Here is an 11336-nt window from a genome sequence, read left to right as displayed (position 1 = left end):
ATATACATTTTAAGTTATGGTGGGTAAAATAGGCATGCTGTGCTTAAAAGCTGTGTGAACAGCGATGCAATATGTATGTATGTATGTAATGCACACACCTTAACATTATATATATATATATATATATATATATATACTGATAAAGTGTGAATAAAAACACAAGTCTGAGGATATATTTTGCAGAATGACAAATAAGTTTATTGCTTTGTGCTGTGCACACGCAGAGGAGAGTTTCAAAATAAAATCCTCCCAACGACATGGTGGCATACAGGCCTTATTTATACACAAAATACTAAACCCACGCCCCCTATACAAGGTTGCGTGTCGTCACTACGTAAACAAAATATGAACATGAACACATCGAGTTAATAACATTATGGGATGCCTAAATGAAATGATTCAGCAATATTCCTTATACAAGCCGGTGACTTTTACTCTACATACAGAACTCATGGCCCCCCCACCTTCGGAATGAGACACTGTGCCTATCAGTCTCGTATTTTCATAACATTGGCACATTGCTCTTGTTCTCAAGGTTTTTGGCTTAGCTGAACCGCTCAATATCAATTGGAACTTCAGCAGAAAAAAAATGTATTTTAAACCAACGTCCATACCAACTTTCATACAGACAATACCTAAAATGGATGCTGACTTAAAATGGTTGCTTAGATCCCAGTGCTGTTATGTCAGACCCCCCCCCCTTACGTCATATTCTCACTTTGTCAATACTTATGTGTATATACACACACACCTTACCATCCATATGTAGCCATGTGTAAAAATGGTGTACATCTCTTTCTCATGCTGGCAGTAAGCCTGGTAAGCATGCAGGGTTGCCAGCAACAATCATGGAGGTTTGCCCTCAAACCCTGGTGAGGTGTCATATGTAACAAAGGAAGTGACAACATGCTTTGTGTCCACTGTTAGTGACACAGAGGTGGGTTTGTTTCTGGAGGTTATATAAGACACAGAACTGCCAAAAGTTAGGAGTTCTAGTGGGGTTAACAAGGAGTTCTGGATTAGTCTACCAGAGTGTCTGCAGCAGTTCAAGGCTGTCAGAGTCAAGTGCAAGCTAACTACACACTGTGTTCAGGGACCTGGCACAGATGGTGATCTCCCTTAGGGGAGAGGTGAACAAACTCTATTAAGAGAGGAGGAACCTTCTGAAGGGGGGTACCTCAACAAGATGAGTGGCTAAGCACGACCGCTATGAGGGGCAGTCTGCCTACGGAGATGACATTAAAGATGCCCTGGTTCAAAAGATCCCTTCTGTGTGAGAGTGAAGTTATTCCACAGAAGGATGCACCAAGAAGGAGTTCCGCATCAGATACTTTCCCCTGCTGCTGCAGAGATCCTGATGGGGTGGAGGCGCTGCATCGAATGTGAGTAGGACTCTAAACACACTACCTCAGACGCCTGTCAGGGTGATATTCCCCATACCAACCAAGCGGGAGACTCAAAAGTCCTATTGCCAGCAGGTGCACCACATCACACAGACATGTAATGGGGGCCGATTAGACCACAGGGCCAATATGAGATTGGGTGGGGGTCTAACCATTACATTTTTGGAGGCGCTGCTGAGAGGCTGTATCAACAGGACAGGCTTTTGCTAGGCACACTAGGAAACGGGGAGAGTGTATGCTGCCAGTCAGTGCTGTGTATGGGACGGAGCCTAGGGATAGTCAGAGTAGGGTAATATACTTGTCTAGGACAACCTAGGATCCTGAGAGGAGTAAGTGGGTCTGGAGACAGGGCTATAGCTGTCCTAGTCACTGTGAGGCGGCTAGTTGTAGGATGCCTGAAGGGATAGCCTGGATAACTCGGGTCAGGAATTCTGGAGAGGATCTGCACTAGAGGTAGCCAAGAGAGGTTGACGCCCTAGTACTGCATGGGAGAAGCCGGAGTACTCTAGCCAGTAACCAGGACACTTACCGCAGAGCACATACTGGAGGATGGTAGACAAAGCATACACAGAGAGAGTGAGGCTAGCCTGAGGTAGTGCAACATGAGTCATACGTACATTAGATACATGTAGCTGGTGCACCATGGCATTCTTTATTGCATTGAAATGGCAGTTGCCCCGCAGATAGGAACACCATGTGTGATAATAGAAATTACAAAGTAAAGATGGCGACCGCAAGAGGTGAAGTTCCGCGCGGTGCGGAGAATCAAAGATGGCGGCCAGCACCAGACGGAGAGAGCGCACGTGGTGTGTATACCACAGAGGAGCAAGCTGCAGAAGTGACTTTTGCAAGTATGTTATGGAGTGGCGCCAAGGCTGTGGCTGCGTCGTTTTTGTCCAGCCTAGGATCCCGGGGTGCTACCCTGGAGGATAGTGTTGAGGACATTGTTGTAATGTGCGAAGTGGATGGAGAACCTGATTGCCAGACGGTATCCCTAGACAAAAATCTACCTCAGTTGCTATAGTTAATGGGCGTGCAAACCAAGATGGCGGTTCCCGCTTCCCTGGGAGATCGCGTGGGCCGAGTGAAGAGAATTCTGCAAATGCAAGGATTGCAAGAAGTTGGCCGGGATTGGCGCCAAGTAAAGAACCCCAGGTAGTTGCGCGAAAGCTGTGGCCGCGTCCTCCTGGACTGTGACAGGCTGAGCGCCAAGCATGGGTCATCAAGTGAACCTGTGGGACCCTCCCTTAATATCCACCAGGGTGAGGGGTCCCTGCATATGCCAATAAGTACTGAGTGGGCAGAGGGAGGAGCTAAAGGGGTGACCCCTGCTCTTCAGTTGCGAGGAGCTGGTGAACAGGCAAGACCACTGTGCAAAGTGTCCCCTGTAACCAGTACCATAAAAACTGTGATCGACATTTCTGCGCACCCTTACTAGTTGCCAGGGGCTTCCTGGTGATAAAGTCGGGTGATACCGAGACCATACGATGCCTGTGCATGCAGTGTCGATTGCCAGGTGGAGAAGCCAGTACCACGGCGAGGTGTCCCCAATGTGGCATCTACTATCTGTGGGCCGTGCAGCCCTTTGCGCCGGGGCTGACTGTGGAGGAAGGCGGAGAGACAGCCAAGCTGACGGCTGAAGTCTCTCAACAAGCAAAGACAGAGAAACCTGATCCCAGAGAATGGGGATCGCTATTGATGATAGCCACGGAGCAGAAAGAAACTGGGGCCTGCAACCGCGGCGTGAACCCGGAACCTCGCTGGCGGTCTCCTGTGGAGGTACCGCTACCCGTGTCGGAGACCGCTTCATCGGAGGAGGAGCAAGCCAGCCCGACATCGGTGGTGATGCACCTACCGGCGGGCCACTACAGCAGTGCTGAAAAAGAGCCAGCACTTACCTGCGAAGCAGCGGAGCTGAGTTCCGAGGTGCCGAGATCACCTGTGCGGAGGCAACGGGAGCGGAGGAGTCCCACGGCCGTGGCGATTCCCAACGTGGAAGGCGGAGAAGGCACCATCCCAAGCCGAAGGAGCGGTGAGACACACCCTTACCCTCCACAGGCATCGATGGCGGCGACGGCAAAGGAAGGCCCAGCCAAGGCCCGAGCGTAGCGGCAAGAAGAACCTTCACTTCTGGCGGCGGATGTCGTTGTGGAAGAAGAGGTTCCGGTGGGGAACCCAACCCAACCCAAGATGGCGGCACGGGGTCCCGCGAGATGGATGACATCACTTCCAGCGGACACTGCGGAACCGTGCTGTACTCGATCGGCTGGAGCAGCAAAGAGCAAGAGCTGGCAGGCCCTGCGGAAGACTGGGAACCAGGAGACGGGTGAGCCTGAACCCCAACCCGCTGGTATCGGCCGAGGTATCGTGAAGCTGTGGGTCATAATACCGCATCGGCCGTATGCTGTGCCCTTTGCCCTGCCCCCGGCCACTGCCCAAACCCCTGCCCCTGTCACCTCCTCATCCGGGTCCCAATCGAGCCAAGGGTTGTCTGGGGAGTCACGGGAAACTTCCGATGAACGGACTGGGTCAAATTTGGACTGGGGATTGTTTCACATCCGATGAGGGATCGGGGAGGGAACTTATTTCACGTAAAATATCATCCTGTACGAGTGATAATGATGGTAATGCCAATGTAAGATGTAGGCCTAAGCGCCTGGGGTCCAATTCTAGTTCCACAGGGACATCCGGAGTTTCTTCAGGGGGAGAACCGGAAGAGAGTGAGCATACTGTAGCAGTAACAGAGTGGGTAAAGGAGAAGGAAACCAGATGGTGGGCTCCCATGTTTGAGGGGTATGAGGCCTGGTTGGACCGTACGCGGTTTATACTACAGAGAAGTGGTATAGTGGACCACTGGTGGGACATAGGTGAGTTCTCTGAGGAGCGCTTTGAGGAGCTCAGAAAACGGTGGTATGATATACAGAAAGGGTTAGTTACTCCCCGAGGGTCGTCCATATTACATGACTTAGTCGATCCTGATGAGCCATTGTCGTGGGTACTGCCAGGCAGGGCAGGTAACAAGAAATTGATCCGCATTAGCAGATAGTCGCCAGATATAAGAAATCCCATGGGTTGGAATACCCATACGTGCCTGAACCTTTGATGCAAGAGATCGAGGATAATAGGGACACATGGTTAAGAGAAACAGTGGAGGATTATATAATGGCCAAATCGGCTGGGCATGCTTCGTTCAAGACTGAGGAGAGGATAGCTTATCTCATGAGGGTATGGAGTGTTGGGCGCAACATCTTCATGAATAAGATGGAGTATAGGCCAGAAAATGGGCCGCCTAGATCGTACAGTATTACTGTGAAGGATGCCAATGGGAGGGAGGTGCACAAACCTGACCCTAGGCACTATTATTAATTCAGGTTCTCCTCAGGAGCAGTGCAGTCTTGTAGGTCAGGTTGTACTGTTGTGCAATTATGTTTATACAGAAACAATACGTGTGTTAAAATAATGTATTTCTATGATAATATATTGTTATGTTGGTATGTGTTGCAGTGCTACCTGAAAGAAGGTTCCACAAATTTAGATCCCAGCTGGGGATGTTGGGTTCCACCAGGGGGAGATTGTAGCCAGTGTAAAAATGGTGTACATCTCTTTCTCATGCTGGCAGTAAGCCTGGTAAGTATGCAGGGTTGCCAGCAACAATCATGGAGGTTTGCCCTCAAACCCTGGTGAGGTGTCATATGTAACAAAGGAAGTGACAACATTATTTGTGTCCACTGTTAGTGACACAGAGGTGGGTCTATTTCTGGAGGTTATATAAGACACAGCACTGCCAAAAGTTAGGCGTTCTAGTGGGGTTAACAAGGAGTTCTGGATTAGTCTACCAGAGTGTCTGTAGCAGATCAAGGCTGTCAGAGTCAAGTGCAAGCAAACTACACACTGTGTTCAGGGACCTGGCACAGATGGTGATCTCCCTTAGGGGAGAGGTGAACCAACTCTATTAAGAGAGGAAGAACCTTCTGAAGGGGGGTACCTCAACAAGATGAGCGGCTAAGCACGACCGCTATGAGGGGCAGTCTGCCTATGGAGATGACATTAAAGATGCCCTGGTTCAAAAGATCCCTTCTGTGTGAGAGTGAAGTTATTCCACAGAAGGATGCACCAAGAAGGAGTTCAACCTCAGATACTTCCCCATGCTGCTGCAGAGATCCTGATGGGGTGGAGGCGCTGCATCGAATGTGAGTAGGACTCTAAACACACTACCTCAGACGCCTGTCATGGTGATATTCCCCATACCAACCAAGCGGGAGACTCAGGAGTCCTGTTACCAGCAGGTGCACCACATCACACAGACATGTAATGGGGGCCGATTAGACCACAGGGGCCAATATGAGAGTGGGTGGGGGTCTAACCGTTACACATACATAGATACATACATACACACACTACTATTGTATTTTTTGGATGAGAGATCTGATGTCTAAACTAAACTGTGACTAAACCTACACAGGGCCACACATGACCATATAGCTATTTCATTCATGTAGTCGCAGATATACCTACCAGTGTACATCCAGTGTAACAGCACATTTATTTAGGTGCTAACAATTGTATAAGTGTATCAGTTAAATAACAACCAGGAATGTACAAAAGTGAACATAATGACCTGGCTAATTATTAGATGAGTTGATAGCATCATAGAAACAACGTTGATTTTTTTCTGTATGTATAAATGATTGCCTTGTAATCATTGTATTTATGGCTTAATAATTACAAATGTATTTCATATCATAGTACTCACCTTTTTGAGCCTCGGGATCACTAGGCCCTATGTCCCTGTCCCCTAGGGTGACCAGATTTTGAAAATGAAAAACCGGGACACATTTTTTTTTTTTTACATAACAGTTTATTTATTGTAGTACACTTATACTTTACTACCATTAGTCCTTGTTGTGTGTGTGTGTGTGTGTGTGTTGACCTCACTAATCGAACAAAAACAAAACCAGATGTGAATGATTCTGAACCCATTAACCAGTGTCAGGATGCCGCCTCTTCACAATTTCTAAAGCAGCAATCCCGCCTGGGATCTTACCTGATCCGCAGTCCCTCAAGGTACTATACTGGAGGGGAGGTGTTCCCTACCTGTCTTCCGATGTCTCCCGCGTGAAACTTGAGTCAGATCTGGAAGAAAGCAGGTACGCCGCTCAGAGCGTCAGCGCGCTCGCTTCCATAACTTTCAAGTTCCGTTCTCCAGTACTTTCAGCAGCACTCCTGCTCCCTCCAGTGCTACCACACCTCTTCGTCCTGCACTGGAGTTGCCAGAGCCAATGCAATTGGGGGTACAACGCATCCGCACACCGATACGGCAGTTCCGCCATGCCGGGGGATTGTGTTTCTACTGCGGATCCATGGAACATCGGGTTCGGGAGTGTCCATTGTGTCCGGGAAACGGGAACACCCAGTGAGTACAGATGGGCTCTCTCTGGGTTTAATATCTCCACATCCCCTTCTTAAAGGTGAACTCCCTAAGAAACTTACATTTCCAGTCTTCCTTTCAGGCGATAAGTTCAAGACTTCTACCGCCGCTTTCATTGACTCAGGAGCTGGAGGAAACTTCGTGGATCTAGAATTCGCCAGGGTTAACCGCATACCACTAGTGAGAAAGAAGGTTCCCATTGCACTCGTCGGTATCGATGGACGTCCTCTTACCCCGGCGCACATCTCCTTAGAGACGGCTCCCTTGCTTCTGTCTTCACATCTACACAAGGAGACCTTAGTTCTCGATGCCATTCACGCTCCTGGGATACCCATCACCCTTGGTCTTCCTTGGCTACAGTTTAACAATCCTCTCATTGACTGGACTTCCTCCGCTCCCATTTCCTGGAGGCCGAGGTCAGGCGAGACTCATCAACTGCTGGCCAATACCTCTGTTCCCGAAGTTATTCTACCTTCCGTTTACCATCAATTCCGGGACGTTTTCAATAAGGTACAGTCAGACCTCTTGCCGCCACACAGGACTTACGATTGTCCAATCAATCTAGTTCCTGGTTACTTCCTACCCAAGACCTACCCCTTGTCGTTACCAGAATCTCACGCTTTGGATGAATATATCCAGGAGAATCTCAAGAAAGGCTTTATTCGTCACTCCAATTCCCCAGCAGGGGCTGGGTTTTTCTTCGTCAAGAAAAAGGATGGGTCGTTGAGGCCTTGCATCGACTACAGGGGTTTAAACCACATCACTATTAAAAATCGTTACCCCCTTCCCCTTATTACCGAACTGTTCGATAAATTACAGGGGGCCAAGATTTTTTTCAAGTTGGATCTACGTGGTGCCTATAACCTGGGGCGCATCAGGAAGGGGGATGAATGGAGGACGGCCTTCAACACGTGTAGTGGACACTACGAATATCTGGTAATGCCTTTCGGCTTATGTAATGCTCCCGCTGTCTTCCAGGATTTCATCAACGACGTCTTTCGTAAGGTACTCAATATTTTTGTTATTGTATACTTGGATGATATCCTGATTTTTTCCAAAGATCTCCAGGACCATATACGCCACACCTCCTACGTCCTTTCCCGTCTCTGTGAACACCATTTATACGCTAAACTGGAGAAGTGCACCTTTCATACGACTTCTACTCCGTTCCTGGGGTATATAATTTCAGATGAGGGGTTTATGATGGACTCCGGTAAACTTCAAGTGGTCACTGAATGGCCAAGACCCAATTCTCTCAAGGCCATACAACGTTTTTTATGGTTCGCTAATTATTATCGTAAGTTTATACGGAGTTTTTCCACCATTGTGGCACCCCTTACTGAGCTCACCAAAAAAGGAGCTGATCCTTCTGCTTGGTCATCCAAGGCCATCTCCGCCTTCGAGACACTCAAGGAAGCCTTTATATCCGCACCTATTCTCCGTCATCCCGACATTGAACTTCCCTTTGTACTGGAGGTCGACGCTTCTGATTGCGGCGCTGGTGCCGTTCTGTCTCAGAGACCCACGTCCCAAGATAAATTACATCCCTGTGCATATTTTTCCAAGAAATTCTCGTCTGCCGAGAGGAACTATGACGTGGGTAACAGGGAACTTCTGGCCGTGAAGATGGCTCTTCAAGAGGGGAGACACCTGCTGGAGGGGTCGAAAGAGCCGTTTACTATTCTCACGGACCACAAGAACCTTCTTTACATAGAGAATGCTCGACGCCTTGGTCCACGACAGGCTCGTTGGGCTCTTTTTTTTTCTCGATTCGATTTTCACCTGTCCTATATCCCCGGGACCAAGAACGTAAAGGCAGACGCACTCTCCCGAATACATTCTTCTGAGGAGAGGCCAGAGGAATCGTTGGAGACTATCCTTCCACATGAGAGGATTCTCGCCACGTCTACTTTCAAGAATCTTGACAAGATTTTGCACTCCCAGAGACGCATTCCCAAGGACTTGGTCGTTCCCGACAACAAACTCTTTGTACCATCCAAATTTGTTCCAGAAGTCCTGTCTTGGGGTCACTCCTCTAAATCTGCAGGTCATCCAGGTTTTAAGAAGACTACTGATCTCATTCGTCGGAATTTCTGGTGGCCAAGGATGTCTCAAGATATTCTGGAATTTACCCGCGCATGCCCCACGTGCGCTCAAAGCAAGACTCTCCGTCAAAAGCCTCAGGGTTTTCTGTTACCCCTTCCAGTTCCCGACCGCCCCTGGTCCCACATTTCTATGGACTTCATCGTGGAATTGCCCAGGTCCAGAGGAATGAACACTATCTTGGTGGTCGTGGACAGGTTCTCGAAGATGTCCCATTTCATTCCACTTAAAGGATTACCCACCTCCCCCGCCCTTGCTGATATCTTTACGGAGCAGATTTTCCGGATTCATGGGATTCCTTCGTCCATTGTTTCTGACAGAGGTTCTCAGTTCGTATCCCAATTTTGGAGATCTTTCACGAAGAGATTGGGCATCTCTTCTTCCTTCTCTTCCGCCTATCATCCTCAGTCCAATGGACAAACGGAGAGAATCAATCAATCCCTGGAGAAGTACCTGAGATGCTTTATATCCGATTTCCAGGATGATTGGGCTCAACTCCTCTCTTGGGCAGAGTATGCCGTCAATTCTGCAAAAAAACGAGTCCACCCGGGAGTCTCCCTTCTTTATAAATTATGGGTTCCACCCTCCCTGTCTTCCCATCCCCAACATTCCTTCTGGAGTACCAGCCGTAGATGAACGCATTTCTTCCCTCTAAACCGCATGGTCCAGGATTCAGTCTACCCTTCTCAACTCCTCCCGCAGATCGAAACTACAGGCCGATCGTCGTCGTCGTTCGGCGCCCAGTTACAAACCAGGGGATTTGGTATGGCTCTCCTCTAGGAATATCCACCTCAAGGTACGATCTCCTAAACTGGCACCTAAGTTCCTGGGTCCATTCCCTATTTGTGAACAAATCAATCCTGTGGCATTCCGGCTCCAACTACCACCCAGTATGAAGATTCCCAATGTCTTCCATGTATCCCTCTTAAAACCATTTATCTCCAGTCATATACAATACAGACCGGCGCCGTAATAGTCCAAAAGGTGAAGCAAAGTCCAATGATGACAATGTCTCTTTAACTTCTATATGCAGAAGTACTGGGATGCTCCAAATTTCTTAAAGATGTTACTCCACATGTATATCAGGGAGAAAATCAAAGAAAACACATCATAGTGCTACACAGCTGATACTATCAGTTAGAGTATACCAACAGAACACACAAACAAGACAAACACTACATGTAACAAGTAAGGCTGACTGAAATAAAAAAAGAGAATTTATTAACACATATATAAAGGTGGCAGATGCGGGATCCGGTGTGTAAAAACCAGAATCCTACTTACAGGACTGCCACAGATCATACGCAGAGGTTAAGGGTATATCTTGTCTTTGCTGCTGCTCCGTCGGAACACGTGACCTCCCAGGGGTTCCTTTCTTTGGCGAGCGGAACTGCGTCACTCTCCGCGACACCGGGACTTCCGGGGGCTCGAGCCCTCTCTTTCTCGGCAAATACCTCCGAATTCGCCTTTCTGGGAGCATCAAACAAGCACCCAAAGCTTCCTCTGCAAGCCTGCCTCCTTTTCCCATTGGCCTGCCCAGCTTTATTATGCCTGTGCTTCCCATCACTCGTCGCTCGACATAGTTCTGTATGGAAGCATTTGACTATTCTCTCAGTGACTCCTCAGGTATTGATGTGGATTGGACGACTACCCCCTCTGGCTCTCGACTTTGGCTCTACTTGGACTTCGTGACTCCTGGCATCCCTGACCTTGGCAACGGCAATAACTACTCCTTCTCTACTACCGGTACCGGCAAGTATTGTCTTCACTACTATACCTGGCCTGGCAACAATAACACCACACTCCGGACACACTCCCTTTGCTGCGGGTGCGTGTATCCCTACGTCCCACCTCAGCACAGGGGACGGGTCTGGTCTGCGGGCAGCAGCAGCGTAACAGGGAGAGAGAGAGACGGGGGGAGAGAGAGAGGGAGATGGGGGAGAGAGTGTAAGGAATCCGCTCCGCAGTTTACTGGTTGCCTTACCTTGCAGACCGGTGCAGTTTTGGAACTCTTCACCTGATATTACTGCAGCCTGGATTCACTCACCAAAGCAATACTGCCACACACTCCCTCTGGTATCTACTGCAGCTGTGCAATCTATCACTGCAATCCAGCCTTGTATTCACTTATTGGAGCAGTACCTTCACACCCCCCTCCGGGGATTGGCTCGCTGGCCTTTAAGTACTGCTTTCCCACAATGCTCCCCGCCGAGCATAGTCCTTTCCGGATGTCACTTACTGTTCTGCCACAAGCCCTCGCTTGTTCTCCTATGCTGATACGGCGGTCTCCCCTGCGTCCTTCAGCTTCCTTCTCCTATGCTGAAGCAAAGGTATCCCCTACGTCTTCAGCTTCCTGGTTTCCTGCACTGAAGCAAAGGTATCCCCTACATCTTCAGCTTCCT

The sequence above is a fragment of the Ascaphus truei genome, chromosome 5 (genome assembly GCF_040206685.1).
Source record: "Ascaphus truei isolate aAscTru1 chromosome 5, aAscTru1.hap1, whole genome shotgun sequence".
Classification (NCBI taxonomy): Eukaryota; Metazoa; Chordata; class Amphibia; order Anura; family Ascaphidae; genus Ascaphus; species Ascaphus truei.
The sequence above is the reverse complement of the archived record's forward strand: the minus strand, read 5'-3'. Positions refer to the sequence as shown.